Source organism: Bubalus kerabau, chromosome 7, assembly GCF_029407905.1.
Source record: "Bubalus kerabau isolate K-KA32 ecotype Philippines breed swamp buffalo chromosome 7, PCC_UOA_SB_1v2, whole genome shotgun sequence".
In the NCBI taxonomy this organism is placed as follows: domain Eukaryota; kingdom Metazoa; phylum Chordata; class Mammalia; order Artiodactyla; family Bovidae; genus Bubalus; species Bubalus kerabau.
In genome coordinates this window covers 105,558,773-105,575,875 of record NC_073630.1, presented here as the reverse complement: position 1 = coordinate 105,575,875, position 17,103 = coordinate 105,558,773, and the positions used below count along the sequence as shown (strand labels likewise).

Below are 17,103 nucleotides of genomic sequence, written 5' to 3'. Positions count from 1 at the left end.
TATTTTGATAGGCGAGCTTTAGCTTATAGGAAATTCTCTTGACATGGTTCCTTGCTATGGTGTGTTGAATTTAATGTCTCAGCTAATTTTCTCTAATTATTTTCGATAAATATCAGAAACAAACTGCAGGAAGCTTTCAGATTTCAGTGTGCGTGTGTGTGTGTGTGTGTGTGTACATGCACACATGCATGACAGTGTGTACAGAAGGAGAACATGGGGAGTTAGAGAGGGAAAGGGAAGTGGGAGGGAAAATTGTCTTATGTTCCTTCCCTCTCCCCATAGCTGCTTTTCTGCCTGCGATAATTTCTCTCCCCTGCACACTTAGAGTGAAAGTGAATGTTATGTGAAACTCAAGGGTCTGATGCCCTTATGGGCTCTAATCATTTAGTAGAAAGATCTCATTACCATCTTCGCCCAAACAAGGATCATCTTGCTCTGGTGTATTTGGGCTGCATCTTGGTCGTTTCTGGTTCTCCCTGTTCTTAGTATCGCTCAATTCCTAGCCATGGTTTTGTTCTGCCTTTGGTCTCTGTACGTTCTGCTCTGGCACTTAACTTAATCATATGATATGTACAGACTCGGGAGGCAGACGATCCGGTGTCAGGTCCTGGCTTGACACTTACCAGCTGTAGGATCTTGGGCATCTCACTTAATCTTTCTATATTTCAGACTCCTTGCCTATAAAATGGAAATAAAATAAGTAGCTATCTCTTGGAGTTGTTGTGAGGGTTATGTAGTAATTGGATTGTCCAATATCTTCAGATTTTGTTTCCGTTTCTGTGCATGCATGTTCCAAATGAGCTGTCATTCCAGAGCCAGCACTGGCTGTCTTTATTGTCAACTGCCCTTGACTGTCAGAACCTGCTTTGTAAAGTTCTTGGGAATTCCCAAAAGTATTTGGGATTTATGTCTGTGGTCCCTAGTCCCCTCCAACTCTGCCCCAGCCTTTTAATCAATGACTGATTAAATGGTTTTTAGAGTATAAATAGGGGCTTTGGGCTTCACTTGTGGCTCAGCTGGTAAAGAATCTGCCTGTAATGTGGGAGACCTGGGTTCAATCCCTGGATTGGGAAGATCCCCTAGAGAAGGGAAAGGCTACCCACTCCAGTCTTCTGGCTTGCAGAATTCCATGGACTGTGTAGTCCATGGGGTCACAAAGAGTTGGACAGAACTGAGTAACTTTCACTTTCACTTCCTGGTGACTCAGTGATAAAGAAACTGCCTGCAATGCAGGAGACACAGATTTGATCCCTGGGTCGGGAAGATCCCCTGGAGAAGGAAAGGGAAACCCACTCCAGTATTTTTGCCTGGGAAATCCTATGGTCAGAGGAGCTTGGTGGGTTACACTCTGTGGGGTCATAAAGAGTTGGACATAACTTAACAACTGAACAACAACAACAAATTCGTAAGAGAACTGCTAACGTAAAGCTGTAGTGCTGTGCTGTTCTTAGTCGCTCAGTTGTGTCTGACTCTGTGACCCCATGGACTGTAGCCTGCCAGGCTCCTCCGTCCATGGAGATTCTCCAGGCAAGAATACTGGAGTGGGTTGCTGTGCCCTCCTCCAGGGGATCTTCCCAACCCAGGAATCGAACCTGGGTCTCCTGCATTCCAGGCAGATTATTTACTGCTGAGCTACCAGGGAAGCCCACATAAGGCTGTTATGTACCAGCTTTCCAGAAAGTTTGGAAATAACAGTGTAGGACATAAAAATTTAAAACTGGATGATGAATACAACTTATTTGTTAAGAGGACTTTTCAAATAAATGGAGTCTGGCCTTGCCTTCTTCTCTGGTTGTCTGTGCTTCTCTCTGACCCTGAGTGGGGACTCCTTGAAATCTGTGGTGTTAATCCCCATCCTCTTGAGAAACTCCATCTACTCCAGGGTCTTTCCAAAATGTGACTTTGGACATGATCCTTTTCTTTGAGTGACTGAAGGATTTACATCCAAGTAGACTGTCAGATGCTAATTTTGTAACCTTTTACAATACTTGGAGAAGAAAAAGAAAAAAAATTTAATAAAAAAAGTAGTTTTGAATTCAAGGACTGTAAGCATTGAAAGTCCTTGGTCAGCCAACATATTGTTTTGGAAGCCAACATTTTAATGTTTTTTTTTGAAAGAGATGAAACAGTTTGCTTTAAGCCTTGAGACATTAAATGTCAAGTTTGAACGCATATGCTGGATTGTAAGTGTTCAAATAGCTGTATTATGCAAAATTCTAGAAAACTGGGTTTGCCATGGAAATGTTATTGTAGTTATAACTATGGGTAGGCTATTGTGGTTTTGTTTCTGACCATAAGAAAGCACTAAAATTTATACCCCAGGGGTTAACTGAAGAAGCAAAGGCAGAGATAAATGAAGCATTTCAATTTATTCTAAAATAAGAGTCTGTTCTCCCCATTGTCAGTTATAAATTAATATAATCCTTTGATTTTTCAAGCAGACGCTGGCACATATAAAAGATTTCAGTTTCAGTCAGGTCAGTTCAGTCACTCAGTTGTGTCCGACCCTTTGTGACCCCATGGACTGCAGCATCCCAGGCTTCCCTGTCCATCACCAACTCCTGGAGCTTGCTCAAACTCAAGTCCATCGAGTCAGTGATGCCATCCAACCATCTCATCCTCTGTTGTCCCCTTCTCCTCCTGACTTCAATCTTTCCCAGCATCAGAGTCTTTGCCAGTGAGTCAATTCTTTGCTTCAAGTGGCCAAAGTATTGGAGCTTCAGCTTCAGCTCAGTCCTTCCAGTGAATATTCAGGACTGATTTCTTCAGGATTGACTGGTTTGATCTCCTTGCAGTCCAAGGGTCTCTCAAGAGTCTTCTCCAACACCACAGTTCAAAAGCATCAGTTCTTCAGTGCTCAGGTTTCTTTACAGTGTAACTCTCACATCCATACATATTTCAGTTTAGACAAGTTCTAAATGCTGGTGAGTAATATTTAGCTTAGGTTTTGAAGTATGTGGTATGAAAGAATAACATCAAAGTTTTGAGTTTGGGAGTGTCTGGGAATAGTCTGGAATTCCTTACACAAATCTAAATTTAGGAAGAGAATGAAATTATACTATACTGATTTTTTCACTCAGAAGTAACTTCACCACAAATTTGCCAATCTATAAGAGATATTTGCTGTTTGTAGCTGCAACATTAGGGGGTAGGATTTGGCACAGTGTTATTAGCTTTCTATTGCTGCTATAACCAGTTACCACAAACCTGGAAGCTTAAAACAACATTCACTTATTGTCTCACAGTTTCTATAGATTAGTAGTCCAGGTACCACTTAGCCAGGTCCTTTTCTCAAAGCTTCACAAGATCTCAGTCAGAGTGCCAGCTGGGCTGCATTTCTCTCTGGAACTCAGGGTCTTCTTCTTTTTAAATTTAGCATTGAAATTAAACGTTTATTTTTGGCTGTACTGGGGCTTTGTTGGCGCAGGGGCTTTCTCTAGTTGTCAGGTTCAGGCTTCTCATTGCGTTGGCTTCTTTGGTTTCAGAGCACAGGCTCTGGCTGCACGGGCTTCAGTAATGGTGCCACACGGGCTGAGTTGCTCCGGGCCATGTGGGATCTGCCCTGACCAGGCACTGAACCCAGGTCCCCTGCATTGGCAGGCAGATTCTTAACCACTGGACCACCAGGGGTGTTTGAGATCCTTTTTCAAGCTCCTGCGATTACTGGCAGAATTCAAGTCCGTGAGGTTATAGAACTGAGGGCCTCATTTCTTGCTGGTGATTATCCAGGGCAACGTTTAGCTCCTAGAGATCTCGTAAACTGCTTGGCACATGGCCCTCTTACAACGTGACAGCAGGCGTCTTTAAGCTGGCGGGGGAATCTCTCCCTCCATCCTGAAAGACATTCTTACGTAATGTAGCAGAGTCACAGGGGTGACTGTGCTAGCGTTTTGCCGCATAATGTAACCTAACCAAGCGAGTACTTATCCTATTACCTGTGCTGTATTCTGTTGGCTAAGAGGCAGGTCATAATTTCTTCTGCCCTGAAGGGGATTATGTAAAGGCATATATCACTCATTGGAGGTCATGTTTGGGAGAACCCACTGTTCTTGGTATACCAAAAACTATATCAGTAGGTCATATAGCACATTAAAATTGAGCTAGGGTCGACTCGATGGACATGAGTTTGGGTAAACTCCAGGAGTTGGTGATGGACGGGGAGGCCTGGCGTGCTGCGATTCATGGGGTCACAAAGAGTCGGACACGACTGAGCAACTGAACTGTACTGAACTGAGGGTCTGCTGGATTTTCCATCTCATGTCATTGTATTTAATTGAAATACAATTAAAAAATATTATATTATGGAAGCCCATGAGTTCACTGAAACCACTGGTGGTCTTGAGTAAAGCATTCTTTAGCTTTGAATTTGTATTTTAATTTCAGAAAAATAAATAAGAGGTCTGTGCTACCCTCATGACCATGGTGACATTTGTACTGTCTTTTGATTAGTACTTACTGGTCAGCCCAGAGCTTCAGAAGATTTTGATGGATTACAGGGGTAGAAAACTTTCATAGAGGGTTAGATCTGGAAGCAAGAAAATGAGGCCCCAAGGACAATAGATAAACAGCAGTCAGTTAGAAGATGCAATGGAAAAATGCTCATTTATAATAGTGATAAAAGATGAAATACCTAGAAATAAAATTAAGAAACATTTACAAGATCTACATGAAAAAATTAGAATATTACTAGAGAACGCGAAGAAGACTTGGGGATACAACAAGGCATGTCATGTTCAAGGAAAGGAGGATTTAATGTTATTAGGCTGATATTTCTCCCTAAGTTAATCAATAAATCTAAGCTAAGATACTACCAGAATTTTTGTTTTGGTTTAACAGACTAGTTTACTCTGAAACTCATATGGAAAAATGATCAAGAAACTATAGCTTGGAAAATTCTAATACACTAAAAGAGGAAGACTGACGTGCTGCAGTCCATGGGGTCTCAAAGAGTCAGACATGACTAAGTGACTGAACTGAAAAGAAGAAGATGATTTTGGTAGGACTTGCTCATCTCATATTAATATGTATATGCTACAAGGAAGCCACATAATTTAAGTGTAGTACTGCTTTATGAATAGAAAGAATAGAGAGTTGTGAAATAGACTCAAATATATATATAGAATTTTAATGTAAAAGTGGTATTTCATATCAGTGGAGAAAAGATGGGACACAACTGAGCAACTGAACAGCAATATATTTTATAGCACTTATTTTCACTATATTAAGTTTCCAAAGAAAAATTTGATAATACATGGTTAGCAAGACATAGGGAAATTACTCTCCTACTGATTAGTGATGAGAGTGTAATTTGATACAAACTCCTTGGAGGATAACTTAGCCATAGCTTGCTAACTGAAAAATTCATATAGCCTTTCATCTTGCTATGTATTTTCCAGGTATTGATCCTAAAGAATATTCATATGTGGGCAAAAGGAATGAACACAAGGATATTCATGGTAGTATTGTTTGTTTAAATAGAAATATTTGGAAGCCACTTAAATTCCCTTTAATAGGATATCATTTAAATAAAATATGATTTATAAGGATAGTAAGAGTTTTTCTGAATGTTCAGTGTGTGCTAAGTACCATAGTGGGCTTCCTGGGTGGCTCAGCTTGGGTAAATAATCTGCCTGGTAATGCAGGAGACATGGGTTCAACCCCTGGGTTGAAAAGAGTCCCTGGAGAGGGAAATGGTAACCCACTCCAGTATTCTTGCCTGGGAAATCCCATGGACAGAGAAGACTGGCAGGCTACAATCCATGAGGTCACAAAGAGCTGGACACAATTTAACGACTAAACAACTACAAAGTACCATAATGTGCACTTATACAATCTTATTTAACTCTCCTAAGAAATAGATGAGGTAGGAATCATTATCCTCTTTTTGCAAAAATGGGAAACTGAGACACAGAACAACTAATTTGCTTCTAATAGAGGAAAAGTGAAGTCACTCAGTCGTGTCCGACTCTTTGTGACCCCATGGACTGTAGCCTACCAGGCTCCTCTGTCCATGGGATTTTCCAGGCAAAAGTACTGGAGTGGGTTGCTATTTCTTTCTCCAGGAGATCTTCCCAAGCCAGGGATTGAATACGGGTCTCCCGCATTGTAGGCAGACGCTTTATCATCTGAGCCACCAGGGAAGTCCTCCTAATAGAGGAGCTGGAACTCAAATTGAGGCTCTCAAGCTGACATATTCTTAACTAGGCTATAGTTTCTCCCATATATGTGGAATTCTAGGATGGTTTGAAAAAGAAGGAAGCCACTCTATGTTCTCTACTATTATCCTAGACTGTCTAGAAACACAAGCATTTCTAAGACATATATTTTATAGGAAAACTGCAAGGAATAGCATGGTGTAGCATATTATCATTTTGTGGAAAAAAGACTATAGTGATAAATGTTCATAAGTACATGGTCTGTCTTCACAGATACAAAAAAATTAGCTCTAGTATTTGCCTCAGGGGAGATAAACTATGTATCTTGGGGAGAACAGAGAAAGGAAGAAGATTTATTGTTTATATTTATCATTTTGTGTATTTTGAATTTTGTGCTAGACACATATGCTATTTACTAAAGAAAAATAAATAACAATAATAAAAGCGGTAAACACAGGGAAGAGGCCTCGTTCATATACCCTGTTTCTGCAAGTATCTTACTTCTACTTATAAGGATAGTTTATGTTATAAAAATTTAATGTGCACCATAAATAAGTGAAAAGATGAGTTCCAAAAACTGAGAAGAGATATTTATTTATAACACATAGAACCAACAAAGGATTCTTAGCTAGGACATATGCAGGACTCAATAAGAAAAAGACAAACAAACTAATAAAAAAATAAGCAAAGAAATGAGCAGCTAATTCATAGAAGAGGAAGTTCAGGCTAACAAACACCTGAAAAGATGATGAATCACATTAATAATTGTAGAAGTGACGTTCTTCAGTCGTGTACGACTCTTTGCGATCCCATTGACTGTAGCCTACTGGGCTCCTCCGTCCATGGTATTTTCCAGGCAAGAGTACTGGAGTGGTTTGCCATTTCCTTCTCCAGGGGATCTTCCTGACCCGGGGATTAAGCCCAGGTCTTCCGCCTTGTAGGCAGACACTTTACCTTCTGAGCCACCAGGGAAGCCCAATAATTGTAGAAGGCAAGTTAAAATGATGTGTGTCATCTCATACCCCAAATTTAAAAGTTTAACACTACGGAGTATCAACAAGGATGGAGAGCAATAGCAAGAACTACTGGTGGAGTGTAAATTGGTTTAAGCACTCTGGGAGCCTAGCAGAGTGGAAGTGCTCCTGAAGACCTTGTGGCTTAGCAGTTTCATCCACATCTGCTCAGGGAGAACCATGCAAGGATGTTCACAGTTACATTTTCTTTTAAATAAAATTTTATTGGATATGTTAGATAATGCACTTCTCGAATATTTTATCTTAGAATTTCTAAAGCACTTTCCAATTAATGCCCATGACATCTATGAAATTGGCATTGCTACTTCCCTGGTGGCTCAGACGGTAAAGCATCTGCCTACAATGTGGGAGACCCAGGTTCAAACCCTGGGTCAGGAAGATCTCCTGGAGAAGGAAATGGTAACCCACTCCAGTATTCTTGCCTGGAAAATCCCATGGGCAGAGGAGCCTGGTAGGCTACAGTCCATGGGGCCGCAAAGAGTTGGGCACGACTGAGTGACTTCACTTTCACCATGTTTTTACTCTCTTAAGTGGTTGCCCTGGGTTTCCCAGGTGGCTCAGTGGTAATGAGCCATTGCAGGAGATGTGGGCTTGATCCCTGGGTCAGGAAACTCCCCGGGAGAAGGAAATGGCAACCCACTCCAGTATTCTTATCTGAGAATCCCACAGACAGAGGTGCCTGGTGGGCTGTAGTCAATGGGGTCACAAAAGAGTTGGACAGGACTTAACGACTAAATAACGACAGTGGTTGCTCTAGAATTTGCCATACGCGTTGATAACCGGTCCAGGTACATTTTCAAACAACATTGTGCTGCTTCGTGAGTACTTCAAGTGCTTTATTGTAACCAAGCCTGATGATAACTTTTGTGTCAGCTTGATTGGCCAAGAGAGAGCCAGACTAAACATCTTTTCTTAGTGTGTCTGTGAGGGTGTTTCTGGATGAGATTAACATTTGAATTTGTGGCTTAAAGAAGTTATTTCCCTCCCCAGTATGAGTGGGCATCATCCAATTCCTTGAGGGCTTGAACAGAACAAAAGGCAGAGGAAGGGGGAATTGGCCCCTTCTTTTTCCTACCTCATCGTTTGGACTAGGACAACTCATCATATTTTTTTTCTGCCTTTGACTGGGATTTACACAAACACCTTCCCTAATTCTCAGACCTTAAGGACTCAGACTGAATTGCATCACTGGTTCTTTTGAGTCTCCAGCTTCCTGATAAGAGGTCTTGGGATTTCTCGGCCTCCATAATTGTATACGTCAATTCCTCATTATATATGTATATACACAAATGGGGTTCCCTGGTGGCTCAGATGGCAAAGGATCTGCTTGCAATGCAGGAGACCCAGGTTTGATCCCTGGGTGAGGAAGATCCCCTAGAAATGGGAATGGCTATCCACTCCAGTATTCTTGCCTGGAGAATTCCATGGACAGAGGAGCCTGGTGTGCTACAGTCCACTGGGTCACAAAGAGTCAGACATGACTGAGCAATAAGCTAGTAGATACATACATACACACACTCTCTCTCCACTCATTGTGTTTCTGGAGAACACTGACTAATACACCAAGTATTCCTAATTTCTCCCTCTCAACCCTTGTATCATTGCTGGCATTCATTTCACCTATACATAAGCAATAATCACCAAATATATTGTTGCTATTATTATTCTGAACAGTTATCTGTTAGATGAACTAAGAATAAAAAAATAAAAGTTTCTATATACCTTCACTTATTCATCCCCTCTAATCTTTCTCTCTTTATGTAGATCTGAGTTTCTGACCTTGTATTATTTTCCTTCTCTCTGAAGAACTTTCTAAAAAGTATTTTGCAAAGCAGATCTCCTGTCTTAATTTTTGTTTGCCTGAGAAAGTCTTTTTTTCTTCTTTACTTTTGAAGGATAATTTCAGAGGATACAGAATTCCATTTTGGTGTTTTTGTTTCTTTCAGTGCTTGAAATATTTCACTTCATTTTCTTTTTGACTGCATGATTTCTGAAGAGAAGTCAGGTGTAATTCCTATCTTTGTTCCTCTATGTGTGCACACACTCAGTCATGTCTGAATCTTTGCGACCCCATGGACTATAGCCCTCCAGGCTCCTCTCTCCATGAAATTTTCCAGTCAAGAACGCTGGAGTGGGTTGCCACTTCCTACTCCAGGGGATTTTCCCCCACCCCCGGATGGAACCCACATCTTTTGTGTCTCCTGCATTGGCAGGCAAATTATTTACCACTGTGCCTCTTGGGAAGCCCTCTATAGGTGAGGTGCTTTTTCTTCTGGCTTCTTTCAGGATATTTTTGTTTTTCTTTACTATTTTTTTTTTTAATTGACATGTATTCAACATTTTAAGATTTTTTTCTTTATTTTGATTTTCTTTAATTTGAATACAATATGCCTAGGTGTAGTGGGTTTTTTTTTTTTTTTTTGGCATTTACCTTGCTTGGTGTTTTCTGACTTCTTGGATCTGTGCTTTGGTGTCAGCCATTAAACTGGAAAAATTCTCAGTCATGTTGCTTCAGATCTGGCTCTTGTTCCCCTCTTTGTTCTACCATGAAGGAGACTACACTACACATAACCATGGTGTAGTTATGTTACATCTTTTGTAGTTTTTCCATAGTACTTGGATATTCTCTTCTGTCTTTTTCAATCTTTTTATTTTCCCTTTTTAGTTTCTACTGACATATCCTCGAGCTCAGAGATTCTTTCCTTAGCTGTATCTAGTCTACTTATGAGCCTATTGAAGACATTCTTTATTTTTGTTACAGTATTTTTGATTTCTAGCACTTCTTTTCAGTACTGTCTTAGAACTTCCATCTCTGCTTACATTGCCTATCTGTTCTTGCATCTTGTCTGCTTTTCCCATTAGGCTTCTTAGCATATTATTCGTAGTTGTTTCAAATTAATGGTCTGATGCTTCCAACTGTCCTGCCATATCTGAGTCTGGTTCTGTCACTAGTTCATTCTCTTTAAACTGTGTTTTTTGCCTTTTAGTACACCTTGTCATTTTTTATTAAAACCAGATATGATGTATGGGGTAAAAGGAACTCCTGTAAATAGCCTTTAGTGGTGTGATGATAGAGTGCCAGGGGAGGGGGAGTGTTCTGTAGTCCTATGATTTGGTCTCAGTCATTTAATGAGTCTGCACCCCTGCTCTGTGAACTTCACAAGTGCCTCTCAGTTTTTTTCCCCTGGCGTAGGTGGGACAGAATGGCTAGAGGGGGCTGGAATTGGGGTTGAATGGCTGGAGTTCCTTTCCTCCAAGTAGATTAGGCTCTGATAAAACTCCAGTACTATCAGATCAGATCAGATCAGTCGCTCAGTCGTGTCCGACTCTTTGCGACCCCATGAATCGCAGCACGCCAGGCCTCCCTGTCCATCACCAACTCCCGGAGTTCACTCAGACTCACGTCCATCAAGTCAGTGATGCCATCCAGCCATCTCATCCTCTGTTGTCCCCTTCTCCTCCTGCCCCCAATCCCTCCCAGCATCAGGGTCTTTTCCAATGAGTGAACTCTTCACATGAGGTGGCCAAAGTACTGGAGTTTCAGCTTTAGCACCTTCCTTCCAAAGAACACCCAGGGCTGATCTCCTTCAGAATGGACTGGTTGGAGATCCAATCTCCTTGCAGTCCAAGGGACTCTCAAGAGTCTTCTCCAACACCACAGTTCAAAAGCATCAATTCTTCGGCGCTCAGCCTTCTTTCACAGTCCAACTCTCACATCCATACATGACTAGAGTCTTGTAAAACAGTTTTTTGAGGGCAAGATTTGTTAAGAACAGAATGCTCTAGTGAGTTAAAAATGGTTACTTTTCTCCACCCCCACAACAAGGAGCAATGTTTTTTTTTTTTTCCCCCTTCAGTCTTCACTGTGAGAACTTGATAGAAGTCCTGATGGTAAAACTCACAAAAATGTGGAGAACTGGAAGATGAGGCTCCCTGGAAATTTTAACTCTTGGCTTGTCCACACTGAGCCTCCAGCCATTCTTCAATTACAGTTCAGATTTTCCTACTCCAGCATGGAGGTTTCTGCTCATGGATTTCTGTTCTGGTAAATTGTCACTCTCTGTATGCATTTCTCCACTTTTTGAGGGCAGCAGTTTGCCCTGTGACCTTACTACTTTGATGGCTCTCTGGAGATTTGTTGATTTTTAACTTCTTACTTGTTAGGGTGGGCTGCCCACTTCCAAGCTCCTTGGAAGGACTTACTGAGAATGAGGAATCTGCTCAGTGCCATTGTTTTTAGTATTGAAAAATTTGAAACATCCTAAATATCTATCATTAGGAGAAATAAATAGTTAGATTGTGATATATTCGTATAATGGAGTACTATATTGCAGCTAAGTGAATGCAGTGGATTTATATGATTTCAAGCGGCTATAGCACAAAACATACAGTAAAAAAAAAAAGCAAATGCAGAATGATACACAGAAAACAATTCTACATATTACAAATAAATATATATGTAATAAAGGTATAATAATGTAACAAATGATACATATCTTTAGGATAGTGATTTCATCTAGGATGTAAGAAGAAACAGAATCACTGAGGACTGAAACAGGGACTTCATCTATGTGTGTGATATTTTATTTCTAAAAATGACAAAATATGTAAAGCAAATGCAACAAAGTCTGAACAACTGTTAATTATGTGTGACCTTAGGAAAGTTAATTAACCTCCAAGTACTTTCGTTTTCTTTCTTTGGCGTAGAGGCAGTTGTGAGGGTTGAATTGATTGCATGCATGTATTGCTAATACAGTCAAAGGCTTTGGCATAGTCAATAAAGCAGAAATAGATGTTTTTCTGGAACTCTCTTGCTTTTTCGATGATCCAGCGGATGTTGGCAATTTGATCTCTGGTTCCTCTGCCTTTTCTAAAACCAGCTTGAACATCAGTAAGTTCACGGTTCACATATTGCTGAAGCCTGGCTTGGAGAATTTTGAGCATTACTTTACTAGCATGTGAGATGAGTGCAATTGTGCAGTAGTTTAAGCATTCTTTGGCATTGCCTTTCTTTGGGATTGGAATGAAAACTGACCTTTTCCAGTCCTGTGGCCACTGCTGAGTTTTCCAAATTTGCTGGCATATTGAGTGCAGCACTTTCATAGCATCATCTTTCAGGATTTGGAATAGCTTAACTGGAATGCCATCACCTCCACTAGCTTTGTTTGTAGTGATGCTTTCTAAGGCCCACTTGACTTCACATTCCAGGATGTCTGGCTTTAGGTGAGTGATCACACCATTGTGATTATCTGGGTTGTGAAGATCTTTTTTGTACAGTTCTTCTGTGTATTCTTGCCACCTCTTCTTAATATCTTCTGCTTCTGTTAGGTCCATACCATTTCTGTCCTTTATCGAGCTCATCTTTGCATGAAATGTTCCTTTGGTATCTCTGATTTTCTTGAAGAGATCCCTAGTCTTTCCCATTCTGTTGTTTTCCTCTATTTCTTTGCATTGATCGCTGAAGAAGGCTTTCTTATCTCTTCTTGCTATTCTTTGGAACTCTGCATTCAGATGTTTATATCTTTCCTTTTCTCCTTTGCTTTTCGCTTCTCTTCTTTTCACAGCTATTTGTAAGGCCTCTGCCAAAGCCTTTGACTGTGTGGATCACAATAAACTGTGGAAAATTCTTCAAGAGATGGGAATACCAGACCACCTGATCTTCCTCTTGAGAAATTTGTATGCAGGTCAGGAAGTAACAGTTAGAACTGGACATGGAACAACAGACTGGTTCCAAATAGGAAAAGGAGTTCGTCAAGGCTGTATATTGTCACCCTGTTTATTTAACTTATATGCAGAGTACATCATGAGAAACGCTGGACTGGAAGAAACACAAGCTGGAATCAAGATTGCCGGGAGAAATATCAATAACCTCAGATATGCAGATGACATCACCCTTATGGCAGAAAGTGAAGAGGAACTCAAAAGCCTCTTGATGAAAGTGAAAGTGGAGAGTGAAAAAGTTGGCTTAAAGCTCAACATTCAGAAAACGAAGATCATGGCATCCGGTCCCACCACTTCATGGGAAATAGACGGGGAAACAGTGGAAACAGTGTCAGACTTTATTTTTCTGGGCTCCAAAATCACTGCAGATGGTGACTGCAGCCATGAAATTAAAAGATGTTACTCCTTGGAAGGAAAGTTATGACCAACCTAGATAGCATATTCAAAAGCAGAGACATTACTTTGCCAACAAAGGTTTGTCTAGTCAAGGCTATGGTTTTTCCTGTGGTCATGTATGGATGTGAGAGTTGGACTGTGAAGAAGGCTGAGCGCCGAAGAATTGATGCTTTTGAACTGTGGTGTTGGAGAAGACTCTTGAGAGTCCCTTGGACTGCAAGGAGATTGGATCTCCAACCAGTCCATTCTGAAGGAGATCAGCCCTGGGATTTCTTTGGAAGGAATGGTGCTAAAGCTGAAACTCCAGTACTTTGGCCACCTCATGCGAAGAGTTGATTCATTGGAAAAGACCCTGATGCTGGGAGGGATTGGGGGCAGGAGGAGAAGGGGACGTTAGAGGATGAGATGGCTGGATGGCATCACTGACTCGATGGACGTGAGTCTGAGTGAACTCCGGGAGTTGGTGATGCACAGGGAGGCCTGGCGTGCTGCGATTCATGGGGTCGCAAAGAGTCGGACACGACTGAGCGACTGATCTGATCTGATCTGATTGCTAATACATCAAAAAATTTTATAATAAAAATGTAAAGAAAAGTTACTATGAAACAATATTGAAATATTTTAAGAATTTGTATGAATTTAAAAAAAGATTGGATTATTATTGTAACAAGTTCTACCATATTTGACTCAAATTAGAACGTATACATCTGTTAGCATCCTTACTGGAGCAGTGGTTTTATTTTAAAAATGCCACTGATGCTCCTGCTTTTGGTAACCAAGGGTAAAAGGGAAAAAGAAAGCATTAGTTTTACTTGTTCTTCAAGAGTCAGGGACTGATTTGGTTTCCATCATCATTTCCTGGGGAAGAGAAAAGCTTTTCTGAGCTCACTTGATTTTTGTCTCCATACTTTTTTTTTTTTGTCTCCATACTTTAATAACACACAAAGATACCTCCTTTTGTGTCCCTGGAATGAAATAAAAGATATTTTCAAGCTCCTAGTGGAATTTACTACTCTTCTATTCATTAACAAAATACCAGAAAAGAACAGGAGAGCCATCAATGGGCATAATAGAGGGAACCAGAATCATCCGAGAATGTGCTGCTTGTGTGTCTTCCTCCTGGTCCTCTAGTGTGGGTGGTGTTTCTGATCTGACTGACGTTTTGGTTGATGTTTTCTAAATCACTACAGCTTCATGGTGTATCAGATTGCTATTGACCTTCATTGAGACTGCTTTAAGAAGTACAGTATTTTTGAATGACTTGGAAAGTACTTTCTGTTTGGAAAAACATTTGTGTTCTGGGTGTCAGTAGGCTGAGGTTATTTTTTAAAAATGAAGGAGATAAAGTCCTCTGGGAATCATCTTTCTAACTTTAAGTGAAAAGAAGTCTACACAACTATATGGGCTATGAAAGCCTGGAATTTCTATTGTGAAATATCATGTCTTTGGGACACATACTTTGTGGCTAAAAGGTTCCTATAGTTTCTGTGACTATGTAATGCAAAAGTAAGTCTCTTTGACCCAAATTGAGGGAAACTGTTAAAGTGTGAGTTACTCTGTGAACTCAATTCTTGAAGCAAAATAAGAATAAAAAACATTTCAGCAGTTCCGGTTCAGGCTTTGGGATGAATCAGAACGTTGCCCTCCAGGTCAAATATTCTCTATGACTAAGTGAAAAAGGCTAGGGAGTCCCAGGCTTACTTTGTAGAATATACAGACAGACACACACACTTTCATGGCTGCTGCTGCTGCTGCTGCTAGGTCACCTCAGTTGTGTCCAACTCTGTGCGACCCCATAGACAGCAGCCCACCAGGCTCCTCCGTCCCTGGGATTCTCCAGGCAAGAACACTGGTGTGGGTTCACTTTCATGGCATATGCACACAGAAATATACCTCATCTCCTTCTTCATAAGAATGAGGTTTTTTCTATACAAATGAAACATATTCAACTCAATAGAATATTTTAATATTTAATATTGAATCTGCCTTCCTTAATAAGTATATCAAACACATTTAAACTTTTTCTTGATGATTCATCCATCACTATTAATAATTAAATATGATATTTCTCTGTAATGCTTTGCTTTCCTTCCCTACCCTTTCCCCATTACTAAAGCAATACTCATTACAGAAAATCAGAAATACACAGAGGAAAACATCAGTTATTACAGTTATCCAAAGATAACCAATGCTCACTCTTGTGTAAGTATTTTCAAATGCACATTTATAGGCACACATATACTAAAACAAATAGGAACATACAGTAATATCTTTAGTGATCTACCTTTTTCTCATAGTAATTTATCATGAATACTTTTTTTATATCTGTAGATTTGTACCTGAAACATCATTTTAAATGACTGTATGATACATTATATAGATATATTTATTTCAACAATTCCATATTGCTGAAATTAGATTATGTTCAGCATTCTTATGCCACAGATGACATTGTATTGAATGTACACATGTGTGTTGGTATGTATATATGAACACCAATATATATGTATATATCTTTATGTATATTCTCAATTATTTCCTTCTTGTGCTTAGTTGCTCAGTCGTGTCTCTTTGTGACCCCATGGACTGTAGCTCACCAGGCTCCTCTGTCCATGGGGATTCTCCAGACAAGAATACTGGTGTGGGTTGCCATGCCCTCCTCCAGGGGATCTTTCCAACTCAGGGACTGAACCCAGGTCTCCTGCATTGCAGGCGAATTCTTTACTGTCTGAGCCACCAGGGAAGCCCAATTGTTAGATACAGAATTTATAGTTCAAAGAATTCATTCATTCCTTCAGGAACAGGAGTTATTTCTCTGAAGTGATGTCAGTTTTTTTTAGCCATTAGCCTATTCTTTTGGAAGACTTCTGTCTTCTGGAGACTGGCTAAAAAAACCCTTCAAACTGGATCCTCTAGACCAAGCTGCCTCCTTAAGATTGGCTAGGAAGGGCTTGGAAGCTGTTTACATTGAGCTGTTGTGCTGTAAGTTGTTTGAGCTTTTGAAAATTGTTCTTTACTCTAGAGGAAAAACCTCCAGGAAATGGGATCCCAGTTATCTAGGTATTTTGAGGGCACTCCAACCCCCAGAGAACTCTGGCTGATTTTATGTTTAAAAACCACAGCCATTCCTCATGTGCATTTCTAACTAAATGGCTATGTCTGGCAAATGCATTCCTCCATCTAATGGATATGAATATATTTGACATATCTGTTTGTTTTCACACTGGACTGAAGCCTTCCCTTGCAGACAGGCTGCTACTGCTTCTTTTATGGCTAAAATCCTTTTGGGAAATATCACCTCTACCTGGAGAACTCCTCTCAAACTTTGTGTTAAACAAGGAACCCAACTGGTCCAGTGCTTCAACAAGTCTGTGCTGTTTGGCTCATTTTACAACACTGTCACTATGCCTTCCATCCTCAAACCTCTGGTTTACTCACATGCACTAATGGCATTATTAAGTAATGGCATAATTAAGACTCAATTAGCAAAATTGATAGAGGCCCTGTGAATAAAGTTGCCAAAAACATTGTCATCAGTCCCTCTACATCTCAAATCTACTCTTTTTGGAACTCATAAGCTCTCATCCTTTGAGATAGTCACTGGATGCCCGTTGCACTTGACTCCTTTTGATTCACAACTGACTAAAGGCGAGATACTCCAATATTGGAGGGCCTTGATGTTGAAGCTGAAACTTCAATACTTTGGCCACCTGATGAGAAGAGCTGACTTATTTGAAAAGACCCTGATGGTGGGAAAGATTGAGGGCGGGAGGAGAAGGGGATGACAGGGGATGAGA

The 17,103-nt window shown here is 40.4% G+C and overlaps 1 long non-coding RNA gene across 1 annotated transcript in view; it reads left to right on the top strand.

Moving 5' to 3' along the window:
- The window catches only part of LOC129658080 (uncharacterized), an 87,219-nt gene that overhangs the window by 68,939 nt on the left and 1,177 nt on the right, over positions 1-17,103 (top strand). The window lies entirely within an intron of this gene.